This window comes from Schistocerca cancellata, chromosome 2, assembly GCF_023864275.1.
Source record: "Schistocerca cancellata isolate TAMUIC-IGC-003103 chromosome 2, iqSchCanc2.1, whole genome shotgun sequence".
In the NCBI taxonomy this organism is placed as follows: domain Eukaryota; kingdom Metazoa; phylum Arthropoda; class Insecta; order Orthoptera; family Acrididae; genus Schistocerca; species Schistocerca cancellata.
In genome coordinates, this window is record NC_064627.1 from 983678625 (window position 1) to 983696437 (window position 17813).

The window sequence follows — 17813 nt, forward strand, 5'->3', positions numbered from 1 at the left end:
GTGTACGCCGGCCGCGTGCCGCTCATGTAAATACATCACGCGGACGAGCTTCCGCCGGTCTGGGCCCGGCGAAGGAAGGGGTGGAGGGGGCGGAAACGAACGGCCCTCTCGGAGGGAAGGGCGGCCGATACAGAGCCCGAAATAAAAGAAACTGCCGAGCCGGCGACACGCCGACCGCCCCGCCCCTTTGATATCTGCGACGGGAGAAACTGTTGGTCCGAAAACTGTGAGCTGGGGAAGGGCAGAGGGTAGGCTAGCGAACCAAAAACGGGGCGGCGACTCGAGGTTCTGTCGCCAGTTTCGGAAGGGAATGCAAGAGCCGCCTTTCATGCGGTCACAGCAGGGAGACATGAACACAAAGTTTTCCCTCTACAAGGTTGTCTTCAGTTTTTCGAAAAAAAAGAAAAATGCCACACTGCGTCACCTGGTGTTAATCTTCAACTTGTGAAGCTCATCTCCAACAGTCTCTTTGAAAATAGTTTTTCCTCTTCTTTTCGGTGATAGATCGTTTCATCGTTAGTATGATGGGCAGTCAAATGAAGAACGAACACCTGCCACAATGGTACTGTGGAGTGGGTCTAATCAAGTTTAATCACCACACATGTTAAGAAATTTATTCTACTGGAGAGGGCCGGCCGCTGTGGCTGAGAGGTTGTAGGCGCTTCAGTCCGTAACCGCGCTGCTGCTACGGTAGCAGGTTCGAATCCTGCCTCAGGCATGGATGTGTGTGATGTCCTTAGGTTAGTTAGGTTTAAGTAGTTCTAAGTCTAGGGGACTGATGACCTCAGATGTTAAGTCGCATAGTGCTTAGAGCCATTTGAACCACTGGAGAGACTAGAAGACCAACTCCCGTTCCGTAGAACGTGATCGGCCGTTGACGAATCCACAGCCGCACCCAGTCTAGTCCGACTGAAATCAACGTCCTCTCAAGTCTTCCTTCAGATCACCAAGTATGTGAAAATCACGTTCTGAGAGATTCGGGCTGTATGGAGTATGTTGCAATGTTTCCCAACCAAATCGCTGACCTCTAGCCTTCGTACGATTGTCAGAGGGGAGGGGAGCATTATCGTGCAACAGGACAGATGATTCCATCTGGCAGCATTCCGACAACCCGAGGGCAAATGGCAAAGGCGGCAGTGGAATAATCACGCATCTTCCCCGACAAAGAAATCCGAAGCTTTTCAGACAAGTCAAACAAGTGATCCGTAACACCCTAGCTTTGCCTACCCACCGTTGGGATTTGGGCGAGGAGCGCAGGGGTTGGTTGGACGCGGTTGGCCGCGGATTGATGAAGAGGGCGTCACGTGCCGCGAGGGGTGAGGGGGAGGGAACAAGTTGGCATAGCGGAATAGCAGTGGCGGAGCGTCTCTATTGGACGACGCTGCTAGCGGTCTTCCTTGTAGCAGATCTGGAATTTGGCACGAAGTAGACGTAGTCGCTGGCGGTGGGCTGTTAGCGACTGCCTGCGCCCGCCTTAGCCTGTCCTGGGGATGACGCAGTGCTCGCTACTCCCCTATACCTCTGCTGGTGCCGACTGGAGGAGGTGTTACGTGGCGAGCTACCTCGCTACTGCAGATCTGGCCTTCAAGCGGCGTCCTGCTCCCCACTGTTTGTGGAGTTGTAAAAATCATTTTGCTCGGTCTTGTTTTGTTGCAGGTTTAGTGTCTCATCCTGGCTTGCTGAACTGCTCTGGCAGTTGCCTGGTTTTTATCTGAAATTTCTGTTTGTATGGTTTACAATTTTTTACAGTGTTACGATATTTGAGATATCGAAGACTTGGCACAAATTTGTCAGTCATTTTGAGAGGGGGCACGCCTTTACGATGCACACAGGGGCTTGCCCCCTCTCATATTTATATCTTACTCCGAGTAATTCGATTTGGGGAAGTATGGCCGAGTATTGTCATTACAAGGCTAGTATTGAGAGCTGAGAAGATATGAATATTTTCCTCTCTAATTGCACGCAGTGAAAAGTTGCTAGTCCTTCACAGGCAGACTTCCAACGCAGCGTCTCTCGTCACCTGGGTGGTCTGGTAACAGGCAGGTACTGCTGATCTTGAAAGGGTCATGCCGACGGGTGTGAGGGAGTCGAGTGGAGCAGCGGCTGGGGCTAGAGATTCCGTTACTTCGCAGAAACTTAGTGAAAACAATTGTTGACAGGCTACCAGTGAGGCGTGGGAATGACTTGTGTTCCCAGGCAGTCTTGGCGGGCAAATTCCCGCGTTTTCTGAATAATCGTAACTGTCATTGGTTTACTCAGGGGATAGCTCCGTGACGTAGCAAAATCGACGCAGATATTGGCACCAAGTATCTCCATTGGTGGAATAGTAGTGCTTTGGCAATAGAGGGGAATTTTCCGCCGGTTTTCGAGTTGCTGATTGGAACGTTTAACCATGACCACTGTCGTGGGGGCGGCAATGTTCGGTGTTCGGCTTGTACGGGTGGTCTTGAGGGAGTCGGCTCTCGCCTTTCGGTCGGAGTAGGTTACAAGACTGAGCTCTCCCTGCTCTGGAGAGCCTGCCTTCCGTTGGCTGTCTAATATACTTTTATTTAATTGTAACTGTTTTACGAAGTTGCTAAAGTTTTGACTTCAACGTAGCTTTCCGAATACAGTTGGAAATTGAGCGTTCTGCGTACAAGCGGCCTATGTTGTCCGTCTTGAGCAGTTTTGGCTAAAGTTGATTGTATCGTAGTTACTGTGTCACTTCGCTTGTTAAAATCCATCACTGTACCGTCAGTGATTGTATAGCGAGCCTTCTTCGTCTCCCTCAGAGGCGCATTTGTGTTGCTAGGAAGTCTTTAGTCTGGAACAACCAGACCAGGAGAATTTGTTTCGGGCTATACTCGCAACATTATCATCACCACGACGGGACGTCAAAGCAACCAGCCATCACCTCCGGTATGCCAGATCGTGTCCTTGCAGTTGAGAAGACAGCTTGGTAATGTATGTCCGCAGCACCGGCAGATCAGGGAATTTAGCTATGTGACAATCAGAGCTCAGCAGAGCGCGCCTGTTCCCGTCTTTTCTAACGTGGTTCTGTCTTGGATGTTCATTGTCTGAGTTCTCACTACTGTAGCAGCAATTAATGTTTGGCTGGCTGGGTGTTTCTCTTACGATTTGAGTTGCAAGGAATTGGCTCCACATACTACTTGGTCATAAATGTCACAATCTAGTTTATGGACAACTTCACCTTCACAGCATTTATTTGAGTATCCAATTTGACGTATTGTAAATGTTTCATGTGTTTTGTTTATTATTTTGAGTTTAGTCACAATAAATCAAATTGTTATTTTGGACAGAACTTTCATTGTGTTGGTCGGTAGAGCAACCCTCTCGTTTCTCACTACGTTAATGAAACTTTCCTTTGTCAAATTAATTTCTATCAAATTAAATTATTGCAGGTGCCAAACTCTTTTCTACTCCACTTGCAGGGTCGAGTAGAGTCACTTCGCGTTTCTTCTTAATCCATGTGCAACATCAAATGTCGGAGTTAGAAAATGGGGGGGGGGGGGGGAGGTTAGAGCATCATTTCCATATGAAGATTCTAGAAGAATTTAATGTTAAATACACAGCTAGCCCCGGCACCTCGCAATTTCTGAGAGCTTTCTAAAGGCACGTACTTCTTTGATTGTGAGATCTCCACAAAGTTAACTGAGTCGATCGCTTACAAGTTCTAGTATCAGTATATGAGTTTAATATTTCAAAGGAAAAAGCTTTTGATAATAAATCAAGGTTCAGAGCTGTTTTTGAATATTAGCATTACTTGTACCTGAAGTGAAATGAAAAGCACTGTCGTGAGAATACAATACTAATTTTATATATGTTTAGTATTTATAATTTTGAAATCATGTCTAAAGTTGAGGCTCCCTGTTCACTTGAAGGGCGTCTGGAAGATATATTGCTAATTATATTTGGTGGGTAGGTTAACGAGTGGAATTTTCCTATTGTTACTGTGTTGGTGGCAGTATGTAAAGCTTGTGTCCAAACATCAGTTACTTCTATGGGAAAGCATGGCTGCTGTGGTAACTTCTGAATGTGAGCCTCGTGCTAATATCATTTTACTGTGTTTGAGATGAAGCTTTTGTTAGTCTACCTGCACTGTCTATGGAGTTGCGTCGGTTGACGTGACGGAATTTGAGGCCTGCTGTGCTCAACAACGCTGTAATCCATTTTGAATGTTTGTAAATTCCTTAACTAAGATGTTCTAGTAGCTTTGAAAGAAGATGTAAGTGCTTTTAGCTAACTTGTTAAATAAATTGGACCCAAATACTTTATGTTAAATTTTAATGATATTGAAGTTTGATTCCTGTTAATTTTTTAACACAGTTAAATTAATTTTTTTTGCTCTTGTATTAAGGTTATTTGTTCTGCTATTCTTTGGCTGTATCTTAACTTTAACATTTAATGGTGATGAGCCAGGAACATTTTGAAGGCATTCCTTTATAAAACTGCAGTTGTGAATCAGAGCATGTCTGTGTTTCATGTTTTTTTTTATAAATAAATAAACACTAATTCTGGTATGCTCAAATCGGACTCAGTGCAGCCCGGTGCACAGCAATCCTTCTTTCAGTAGGGTGAAGGTGACCTCTTTCTTTGACTGCCGGGACACTCTGCTTGTCGAGTTCCTCTTGCGTGGAAACACAACGTGCAGCTCTACGAACACTCTTTGCAGAAACTGAGACGCACCTTGAAGTCAAAACGCCCAGGAATGTTGTAGGGTGGAATTGTCCTGCTTCGCGACAGGGTCAAAAATCTAACAAAATAATCATTTTACATGTGAAATTTCACTTACTATTGGCTGCATTTGTTGTTATAGGCACACTTTTCTACATAAGTAAGAGAGATTCTTCGATGAATTTTGCACATCATACAAACCACACTAACAGCTGTACGAAACTCTAGAATTTGTTTAATATATGAAAAACTGAATGATCTATTACCTTTTAAACCTCATGTTTAGAAAAAAAATCAACTTTTACACTTAATTATCTCAATTTTTACCACAGTTTTTAATAGATTAGAAAAATTCTAGAGTTTCATGCACCTGTAAGTATGATTTGTATGCCGTGCAAAATTCATCGAAGAATATCTCTTACTTATAAAGAAAAGTGTACCTGTAACAACAAATACAGGCAATAGTAGGTGAGAACTGACAAAAATTCATGTGTAAAAAAGTTATTTTCTTATGTTTTTGAATTTCCACTGCTATGAGTGTGAATCCTGAAATCTGCCTGGTCATGCTGACAAAATTTTATGAATTTTTTTGTAAAAGTATAGACAGTGGAAATTAAAATATCCAGTGGTGCCTCTCCTGCTCCAAATCGGTCCGTTTGACGTCCCACCCCTCTTAGTGTCTTTCTCCGGTTTGCTATGGTGCGAGTTGGTACACATCTGTTGTACATAATAATGGCATTGAATGACTTATTAAAATTTCTTGCTGTAATTTTAAAAGTAAGTCCTAGTGTCACTGCTTTATTATGTCTGGTGTTGTGGTGTGGATTGAAGTAATATAATACGTTTGGGTCCAGATTGGGACAATAGCGATTGTAATGGTTGTTTAATGAACGCTAATAGTCATTATTTTTCCGATGACCAGAATTATTGACTTATATAATCTGATAACACAGCCGCACGGAAATTATCCATTGAATCTGGTTTCCTGTGAATGCAGTTCGTCTGGGAAGTACCCAGCGCTATTTTTTGCTGTATGATGGGGTAAAATTCCAATACTTCTTCCTGTGAGCCGATTAACTTGTTTGTTTTTACTAACTAATTGTATTCCTTTAAACTGTGAAATTTTGTCTGGTTCATTAAATAATTTTATCATTCGCAAATTCATTTTATCATTTCTTTCTTAAAATAATTTATTAAGAAATTCTATTTGCTTAACTGTAAAATTTTGGGTCACATTACTGGACCAGATAATTTTTATTCCCAAAAATTACTTTATTTATCAAATGTCTTAAGTTGTTTTAATGTATGTTACTCATCCAGACCTTGCAACACATGACTCAGTGGTTCAAAAGCAAGAAAACATGCGAGGCGATCTGATTAAAACTTCAACTCTCATGAATACTTCAGTCTTGAATGGCATTCCCTGCCAGGAATTACTGTTCAATATTCTTTCGACACGTGACTGTAAAATTGAGTTTTCTTTTATTACTTTCGAATAATTGCTCCGGCCGGGTGTCCTGGACAGACCACATCTATAGAATCCACAGTAACGACTGCACTCAGTAACAACCAACCGTAACAATCGTTTATGAGCCCAGAGCTGCTTAATCAAGCGTTCTCGCACCTCACAGACGTATTCGTTCTTGGATCGACCGAGACACAATAACAGTGACCACACAAACTCCAACATGTGGCGTAGTGCAATTGCTCCCATTAACCGTAACCACATTAGTGCTATATTCAGCACTAAAGGAAGGTTCAAAGGTGGGGTCGTGAGGATCATGACGCCCTACCCCCCCCCCCCCCCCCAGATTCTTTTTACTGGTAGCGGGTAATGACTCGTTGTACCGTCAGGGTTGTTTCAGCCTAATATGAAGTCTGTTGGCAGTGCAGCAAAGTGAGTCCCATTTTGGATTGTTTAGGAGAGAGTTTCCATTCGCTCCACAACCAAGGGAAACCTCCCTAGAACGTGGTTTGTAGCCGGGGATGGGAAGTGCTTCTTATGTAATTCATAAACGACACATTCTTGATCAAAATATGGCAGCCAGGCATAAGTGAAACTGTGTTTGTTTATGAGTATACAGATTACTGTCGATGATTTGATTACTGATACGTGCTATAAAGCGACTGTGGACGAACAATTCAGCACACTGAATCACATCAGGAGCTACTACCTGAGTACAGGCCAGTGTTGCATGGGAGTTTACGAATTCGAGATTCTTCGATATTTTACTATAGCCCTCTTCCTTTTAATTTTCCCCAAAGCTAAGCCTGGTGAGCGTGAAGGCCATTGTGTGATTAGTAAAGATCGGCATATTCTATAATGGAAGTATGCGACTTTTCAAATGTCCATAAAATAATTTATTATGAGAGAATCCCCGCTAATTACTATAAACATTCACATTAATGTTTTCGGTATAATAACTCCTATCACAAATAATGTAACACGAAATTGTTTGTGAATTGTTGTTATATCTAAGACGACATTGAAAATGTCGAAACCGGTGACACGAATGTTTCTAATAATTTGTAACGATCTTGAAATAGTGACTAATTGTCTACTCATTCAGTGTTTACTGGACGACTGATTCACTTATCTCCTAATGGCATGTTAAAAAATGTGTTTTCTTATTAGTTCCCCACAGTCGTTTAATGAACAAATTAAGACCATATTGACTATCAGACCTATTGTGTGATTGGATTGAAGAGTTCCTAGATAATAAAACGCAACATGTCATTCTCAATGGAGAGAAGTCTTCCGAAGTAAGAGTGATTTCAGAGGAGTGTCGTAGGACCGTTGCTGTTCAAAATATATATAAATGACCTTGTGGATAACATCGGAAGTTCAATGAGGCTTTTTGCGGATGATTCTGTAGTATATCGAGAGCTTATAACAATGGAAAATTGTACTGAAATGCAGTCGGATCTGCAACGAACTGAAGCATGGTGCATGGTTGGCAATTGAATCTCAATGTAGGCATGTGTAATGTGCTGCGAATACATAGAAAGAAAGATCCTTTATCATTTAGCTACAATATAGCAGATCAGCAACTGGAAGCAGTTAATTCCATAAATTATCTAGGAGTAGTGATCTAAAATGGGATGACCATATAAAATTAATAGTCGGTAAAGCAGATGCCAGACTGAGATTCGTTGGAAGAATCCTAAGGAAATTCAGTCCGCAATCAAAGGAAGTAGGTTCCAGTACAGTCGGCCACTGTTTGAATACTGCTCACCGGTGTGGGATCCGTACCAGATAGTGTTGATAGAAGAGATAGAGAAGATCCAACGGAGAGCAGCACGCTTCGTTACAAGATCATTTAGTAATCGCCAAAGCGGTACGGAGATGATAGATAGACTCCAGTGCAAGACTCTGCAAGAAAGACGCCCAGTAGCTCGGTACTGGCTTTTGTTGAAGTTTCGAGAACGTACCTTCACCGAGGAGTCAAGCAATATATTGCTCTCTCCTACGTATATCTCGCGAAGAGATCATGAGGATAAAATCAGAGAGATTAGAGCCCACACGGAGGCATACCGACAATTTTTCTTTCGACGAACAATACGAGACTGGAATAGAAGGGAGAACCGATAGAGGCACTCAAGGTACCCTCCGCCAGACACCGTCAGGTGGCTTGCGGAGTATAGATGTAGAGGTAGATGTACATGTTAGAGCCTCTTCGAGAACATTTTTTTTTCAATCACGCTGTTTACAATCCCCCTTTCGTACAGTTTCAACCTTGTGAGGCTCCGCTGCTAGTTGTGGTACGCACTGTACACAAATCTGGCACTTACGCGCCCCCCTCATTTTGGCACCCCAAGCGGCCGCTACTAATTCTGATACACTTTATCAAGAAACCTTGGAGCTGTCGCTCCTCTGGTGCCCCTTTCAGCTTTGCACCCCAAGGAACGGCTAGTGTCGCTTGGGCCTCATACCGGCCGTGGTTGTTAGTAAAGTGGTGTTCAGTTCGAAGATATATACTGAACGTAGTTTTGATTGACGTGGAGAACTAGTTACTTATTGTCGAGGCTGAAGTGAATGAAATCTCATTACTTCTTTATCAGTTCCAAATTATGAAAAGATCAAATTCTCCGGGAACGCCGGCGCCCGACATCTGCTGGATGGTGGAGAGATGGAACTCGCCCTCTCGTTTCTGCTGGCGAGATTCTGAATCGTGGTCGAATCTCAGGGAAGCATTCTGCAGGACCGGCTGGTGAGACTTGATCCTGGCCGAAATTGCAACACGCTGCGGCAGGACCCCTGAAACTACTACCTCCGTCACTACTTTCGTCCAGCAAGCGTCTTAGCACAGACTATATATCTGGCGCCAAGTTCCTTTAACATAAACAAACGGGTTTAAAGTTCAGTAAACAGATAAATATTATTCAACCTATCGTCTTTTTAAATTGAACGACTATGCCCCTTGTAAGTTTCTTTAATAATGATATAATAAACTTTACGCTTGCATTGAGTGAAGTCTGGTCTGTGGAATGGATACAGAACTCTAACTGTCATGCTGCGTGCTGCAACTGCAAGTGGTGTGCTTCATCTGTGTTATGGTACAAGAACTTGACACGAATCGATTGGGCAATGCAACTCCCAATACCAATAACGAAATGCAGTAACTGCAAAATACATTCAGCCCCTCAGGCACTAGATCATATGGCCCTGTTAAAAACTCATAACTGTGGTCCGTGTGCACATAACAAATAAATTAAATTATCTTACCTCTAGAGAAGCAACGGTGGAACGCAATATATTTGGTCTCAGATAAAAAAATGTAAATACCAGGGGTCAGTAGCTACAGGGTCAGCTTTGTGCAATGCTGGCAAAATACATGAAATGCTCATGAAATTCATTTGGCCGATAAACAAGAATATTTAAGAAAATACAACTTCTTTGAAAAATTATTGTATGACCTGAATTGGGAGGCGGACCTTGCCTTTGGTGAGGAGGCTTGCGTGCCTCAGCGATACAGATACACGTACCGCAGGTGCAACCACAACAGAGGGGTATCTGTTGAGAGGCCAGACAAACGTGTGGTTTCTGAAGAGGGGCAGCAGCCTTTTCGGTAGTTGCAGGGGCCACAGTCTAGATGACTGACTGATCTGGCCTTGTAACACTAACCAAAACGGCCTTGCTGTGCTGGTACTGCGAACGGCTGAAAGCAAGGGGAAACTACAGCCGTCATTTTTCCCGAGGGCATGCAGCTTTACTGTATGGTTAAATGATGATGGCGTCCTCTTGGGTAAAATATTCCGGTGGTAAAATAGTCCCCCATTCGGATCTCCGGGCGAGGACTGCTCAAGAGGACGTCGTTATCAGGAGAAAGAAAACTGGTGTTCTAAGGATCGGAGCGTGTAATGTCAGATCCCTTAATCGGGCAGGTAGGTTAGAAAATTTAAAAAGTGAAATGGGTAGGTTAAAGTTAGATATAGTGGGAATTAGTGAAGTTCGGTGTCAGAAGGAACAAGACTTTTGGTCAGGTGAATACGGTTATAAATACAAAATCAAATAGGAGTAATGCAGGAGTACGTTTAATAATGAATAAAAAAACAGGAGTGCGGGTAAGCTACCACAAGTAGCATAGTGAACGCATTATTGCGGCCAAGATAGACACGAAGCCCATGCCTACTACAGTAGTACAAGTCTATATGCCAACTAGCCCTGCAGATGATGAAGAAATTGATGAAATGTATGATGAGATAGAGAAAATTATTCAGGTAGTGAAGGGAGATGAAAATTTAATAGTCATGGATGACTGGAATTCGAGACTAGGAAAAGGGAGAGAAGGAAACATGGTAGGTGAATATGGATTGGGAGAAAGAAATGAAAGAGGAAGCCGTCTGGTAGAATTTTGCACAGAGCATAAATTAATCATAGCTAACACATGGTTCAAGAATCATGATAGAAGGTTGTACACATGGAAGAATCCTGGAGATACTAGAAGATATCTGATAGATTATATAATGGTAAGGCAGATATTTAGGAACCAGGTTTTAATTGTAAGACATTTGCAGGGGCAGATGTGGACTCTGACCACAATCTATTGGTTATGAACTGTAGATTAAAACTGAAGAAACTGCAAAAAGGTGGGAATTTAGGGAGATGGGACCTGGATAAACTGGCTAAACCAGAGGTTGTACAGAGTTTCAGGGAGAGCATAAGGGAACGATTGACTGGAATGGGAGAAAGAAACACAGTAGAAGAACAATGGGTAGCTCTGAGGGATGAAGTAGTGAATGCAGCAGAGAATCAAGTATGTAAAAAGCCGAGGGCTGGTAAAATTCCTTGGGTAACAGACGAAATATTGAATTTAATTGATGGAAGGAGAAAATATAAAAATGCAGTAAAGGAAGCTGTGAAAACGGAATAGAAACGTCTCAAAAATGAGATCGACAGGAAGTACAAAATGGCTAAGCAGGGATGGCTAGCGGACAGATGTAAGGATGTAGAGGCTTATCTCACTAGGGGCAAGATAGATACTGCCTACAGGAAAATTAAAGAGACCTTTGGAGAACAGAGAGCCACTTGTATGAATATCAAGAGCTCAGACGGAAACCCAGTTCTAAGCAAAGAAGGGAAAGCAGGAAAGTGGAAGGAGTATATAGAGGGTCTATACAAGGGCGATGTACTAGAGGGCAATATTATGGAAATGGAAGAGGAGGTAGATGAAGATGAAATGAGAGATATGATACTACGTGAAGAGTTTGACAGAGCACTGTAATACCTGAGTCGAAACAAGGCCCCGGGAGTAGACAATATTCCATTAGAACTACTGACAGCCTTGGGAGAGCCAGTCCTGACAAAACTCTACCAACTGGTGAGCAAGATGTATGAGACAGGCGAAATACCCTCAGACTTCAAGAATAATATAGTAATTACAATCTCAAAGAAAGCAGGTGTTGACTGATGTGAAAATTACCGAACTATCAGTTTAATAAGTCACAGCTGCAAAATACTAACGAGAATTCTTTACAGACGAGTGGAAAAACTGGTAGAATCCTTCCTCGGGGAAGATCAGTTTGGATTCCGTAGAAATGTTGGAACACGTGAGGCAATACTGACCTTACGACTTATCTTAGAAGAAAGATTAAGGAAAGGCAAACCTACATTTATAGCATTTGTAGACTTAGAGAAAGCTTTTGACAATGTTGACTGGAATACTCTCTTTCAAACTCTGAAGGTGGCAGGGGTAAGATACAGGGAGCGAAATGCTATTTACAATTTGTATAGAAACCAGATGGCAGTTATAAGATTCGAGGGGCACGGAAGGGAAGCAGTGGTTGGGAAGGGAGTGAGACAGGGTTGTAGCCTCTCCGCGATGTTATTCAATCTGTATATTGAGCAACCAGTAAAGGAAACAAAAGAAAAATTCGGAATAGGTATTAAAATCCATGGAGAAGAAATAAAAACCTTGAGGTTCGCCGATGATATTGTAATTCTGTCAGAGACAGCAAAGGACTTGGAAGAGCAGTTGAACGGAATGGACATTGTCTTGAAAGGAGGATATATGATGAACATCAACAAAAGCAAAACGAGGATAATGGAATGTAGTCGAATTAAGTCGGGTGATGCCTAGGGAATTAGATTAGGAAATGAGACACTTAAAGTAGTAAAGGGGTTTTGCTATTTGAGGAGAAAAATAACTGATGATGGCCGAAGTAGGGAGGATATAAAATGTAGACTGACAATGGCAAGGAAAGCTTTTCTGAATAAGAGAAATTTGTTGACATCGAGTATAGATGTGTCAGGAAGTCGTTTCTGAAAGTATTTGTATGGAGTATAGCCATGTATGGAAGTGAAACATGGACGATAACTAGTTTGGACAAGAAGAGAATAGAAGCTTTCGAAATGAGGAGCAACAGAAGAATGCTGAAGATTAGATGGGTAGATCACATAACTAATGTGGAGGTATTGAATAGAATTGTGGAGAAGAGGAGTTTGTGGCACAGCTTGACAAGAAGAAGGGACCGGTTGATAGGACATGTTCTGAGGCATCAGGGGATCACAAATTTAGCATGGGAGGGCGGCGTGGAGGGTAAAAATCGTAGAGGGAGACCAAGAGATGAATACACCATGCAGATTCAGAAGGATGTAGGTTGCAGTAGGTACTGGGAGATGAAGAAGCTAGCACAGGATAGAGTAGCATGGAGAGCTGCATCAAACCAGTCTCAGGACTGAAGACCACAAAAACAACAACAACTGATTATGGTGAATTACTAACACTCAGTTTTTTTAGCAAACTTATCTTGCAATTTAAGATTGTCTTTTCAAAAACATCTGAAAATTGAAGGTACATTGCTCACAAATGATTCATAAACAATGAGATTTAAAGAGCAAGTACTATTTATCTTCATTGATACAACATAAATGCATATCATCACGTTACACATAGCTATGTTAACAAATCTTAAGAGCATTACATAGATGATATATCTAACTAGCCTTTTTGTCAAAACCGTTTACGTACATTCTGGGGTTAATAATTACAAATTATCAGCCAACTCAACTATACTAACGCGCCGGCAAAAACAGAAATCATAATTATTTAACATGTTTACCTTGGTTGCATGAAGACTTCGGCTTCCATATTCAACAGTATTGACATACATACATTAATCTAAGTCTTGGCGGCTTCACATAACACATCCCAGAAACTGCCTACTCCATCGTCTTTCCCTCATACACAGCTACCTACAACCATGCGCCAAGCGCACTCTTACTCCTACACTAGCAGTATCTTTGGCTCTGCGGTCGCACACAGTCAGCGATCCGCTTTATCGAGCCTATCAGAGACATTCATCGCTTATGATATACTAGTTTCATTTTAATTTATTAATATTCTTAACTTATTCTTATGCCACCTACAAGTGTGTCCCAGTATACTCCTATCATCAATGAAGTCTCCGGTGTGCGATGCCGGAACACAACAACTTAACACTACTATATGTTTATGTATCACGGACAACGTAAATACCAACGGTCAATTTTGTCAAGCAAACAACTTAAAAGGTAGGAGAAGCAAAGCTAAAGCTTTAGAAGGGAAACTTTTAAAACTTAATATAAGGCTGGCGAAGTTCATAATTACTGTGCCGAAATACAAATAAGCTACTGCAGCACAGAACACAGGCTGCCCAGTACGCCCACAGAATCACAAAATCAACTACATGTGCCGATAAACTTAACTATAGCTGGACTTAGACATGCAAGCAATAGCAAACACCGGACAGACTTTAGCAGAACTGACCCCAGGCGCTGTGCAGGACGAGTTAAGTAAGAGTGTCGCCGTTGTCAGATGAGTACTTAAGGTCAATCACCCATAATTAAAATAACTAACTACTTTTGTGCACCACTTCACTATTCTACACAAGCGGAGCGCCCTACTTCACACAAATGTGCGCTGCAATGAGTACTGCCACAAAAGATGCAAAAACAACACTATAAAAAATAAACTCAGCAAAACCAATGCCAGTTACAAACAGTACAACTTATCTCACAACATCGTCCACTGTTGAGAACAGACTGATCATGCGACAACACACCGCAGTTACGAGTCAATGTTCCACATCACACGTTTCTCCATTTTGGAGTACATACGAAGGCGGTAACCCACCAGTTCTTCCGTTTTTGATAACTGCGATAACAAAAACAAGACAGAGAAAAATCGACCCGTACCAAATTCTTGAGAGGTGACTCCTAACTCACTAACAACCATTTCCGTCACTTTACGAAGGCAGGTACGCCTCATAACACTCCTCTGCAAATAATAAACAAACAACGAACGTTGCTGTCGTAGACAGTACTTAGATTAATCCACAATGGCAGCACCAAACAACTTCCTAGCGGCAGTGTGCTATATCGGCGTTACTTTCTTATAACTTGAAGTAAACGTTTCTGAGTTGTCGTTCACCGCTTAAGGCAGCGTTAACCATCTTGCTGACAACTGTGAAGCTACATAAAACAGAGAGGGACTCACCACTGAATAACGAGAAACTGCGGGTAACAACGTAGCGACTCTACACACAACGACGTGCTTAGTAACACCAGACCACAGAGCTTGTCACCAGACTACAGCCGAGGTATCGACACCCACAACCCTGGACAACACCAGTCCTGCTTCGTTGCCATAGTGCCGCTATCCCACACTGTGCTAGTAAACACAGGCGGTCAAGAACTCAGAGTCGACCCAAGCGTATACCACAGCTCGCGTACGGCGTATCGCCATCGCGTCGCAACGCACGCACGTAGGAAGTCAAACACTCCGTGGAACACAGAGGAACTACACAGGGTGGCGCGGTGGCCATGGGAGGACACCAACCGCCACAATATGATCTAGATTTCCAAAACAATGGTTACAGTGGTATTTCTATTTACGTTCTGGCGCAGTAAACTTGAAGAATCACATTATTTGTTCTTTTTCCCTTCCAGCAAGTTAAGTAAAGCGTATCCCTTCATTGTTTTAATTTTTATTTGCGAAACGCTGCCTAAATGTTAATTTTCTGGATATAGGAACCTTGCACATAGTGGCTGTGTTTACATGCAGTTGCGAGTAGACTTAATTTCCGTAAAAGTGTTTTCTCGTTTTTCTGTACTTTAATTGACTTGTTCTCACTAAAGTATTCTTTTTACCATGAGTGAAAAATGCCTAACTCGCTGTAGAATCGTTAGCTCCGGGGTTTTGTGTGATGGATGCAGCAGCTTTTTTCTACTGAAGTTACTGCACTGGCGTGGGAGCCCCGGAAGTGAATCATACTCATCAGTAGCTCTGTAGGACACGTCTGATACGAAGATAGTAGAACAGGAGGGGAAAATTGCTGTCCGTGAGGCTGAATTAGAACAGACGAGGGAAGATCTTGACAGGTTAAGGAGGGAGAAGTGTAAAGAGAGGAGGGAAGTCTCAACAGGTAACATAAGGAAGAGGTTTAGAACTTCGTCAGACAGCTTTGTGGTGAATGTAAAAAATAAGTTTGACTTCTCGTTCAGTTAGAAACAGATGAACCTCGGGCAGAAGTAGATGCTGACAGGGCACAAAAACAGTAAGAATGAAGGCAATTCAAAAAAGAGAAAGAAAGTTTCGTTGTTAGGTAGTTCTGATGCCAGAGGTGTAGGCGAACTGGGTCAGGTGACAGAGGATTTAGGATCATCCTCTAAAAGCCTTACCAAGGAAGATAGCGTGGTTGTTGTGAGTGGGACGGGCAACAATGTTGACAGAGATCCTGGGTACAATACAGAGAGGGGGTGGCTAAGATTTTGGTTCATGGGACATGCTCAAGCACGAGTACCAAAATGCTCAGCCTCACTTCACATTTCTCCCACTGCCGCGCCACAATGTCTGAGCGCAAGGAGGGGGAAGACGGGAAAACAGCGAACATACCGCATTTAAATGGCAGCACAGTCGTACTGCGTATGACGTGGTTTTATATTTCACATTTCCCAGCAATACAGATCACAAACAAAGCAAAGGTTGGTTGGTTGGTTTGGGGAAGGAGACCAGACAGCGTGGTCATCGGTCTCATCGGATTAGAGAAGGATTGGGAAGGAAGTCGGCCGTGCCCTTTCAAAGGAACCATCCCGGCATTTGCCTGGAGTGATTTAGGGAAATCACGGAAAACGTAAATCAGGATGGCCAGACGCGGGATTGAACCGTCGTCCTCCCGAATGCGAGTCCAGTGTCTAACCACTGCGCCACCCCGCTCGGTAACAAAGCAAGGTTTCAGTGTTAATTAATTGTTTTTGTCGCACTGAAGATGTAAGATAATTTTTATGTGGTACAAACTGTCAGCATTGCTGACGCAGACAATTTCACAGAGTTTCGCACTCAGGTTGCCGTATAACGTGGCTTATTTAATTTAATAGTGGAAAATATGTCGACCGAAATACTGTAGCATTTTTGAAGCGTCATTATGGAGACTTGGAAAATCCATCTGACAAAAGCGATGTGGGTGTCCCGGATACGTTTAACGTAAAAATATATGAATTTAAAAGAACTGGAATAACCTTGCAGGTCAGTCAGCTACATATTCCTGTGCACAGGGGCGCTTTCATCTGAAACTGAAAGGTTTCCAAAACAGCTTGAAAACAGATTTAAGGTTGACAGTGTCCTCGAAACATTTATAAGACTAATTGGTTGGCGCCGCCATGGAGTGCTGTATGCACAACGATCATATACGTGAAATTAGAAGGAAGGTCTGCGTTGGCCGTAATATTCATGGTTTATTGGAAGCAAAATCGATTTTCAATCACATAGTGATCATCTTCAGTGCTATGGTGTACAAATAAAACTCATAGGCACTGGGATCAAGTTATTATCAGCCAACGCTGACCTTCCTTCTAATTTATAGGACTATCGTCATTCTTGTAAGGCCACAATCAATTCTGCATGCCTCGCATTGTACTTAACACCGCTGCACTTAGGAAACTGGAGTGTCTTTGTCAGAATGTCTTCCTTCTAAGACGCGAATATCTTTTTAAATGCATCGCCATCAAATCAGAAAGAAGTTACTTTGAAATGTCTTACTGTGTAGGATGTAGGAAAATTTCCGCTACGAGTCACAGTAAAAGGTTATTTATTTGTCACACGACCGGTTTCGGGCTTGCACCCATCCTCAGGTGTTTATACATTCGTGTACATATTTATAATGTTGGAGATCACTGTATTAAAAAAAATTACTGGTGACTAAACAGATACAAGTGGGACAAACGGCAAGGCAGCATTTGTCGAAAATATATCTGTAATTACTTAAAGATGAAGCATCATTATTATAGTTACGCTGTGATGACAGATTTTCCACTTAGTTGCACACTTATCAGTTCCACGTCCATATTTAAGTTTTATAAAGTTTAGCTGCAAATTTCACTATTACGATGTGCACTCGTGAAATACACTGTGTTTACATGCAAACATGTGGGCTATGGTCAAATAACTTAGACGTAGCAGGTGTAAAGATGTTGCTCATACAGAAACATGTAGGTTATGGTCAAAGAACTTAGCCACAGGAAGTGCAAGGGTGTTGCCCATGTAGACACTTAAAAAGCTATTAGACTGCCAAGTTTTTTGATACAAATTATGAAAGTTGTTGATCCATATTTTTGTTGGCGAACTTAGATCTAGGAAGTACAATGATGTTATACATATGAA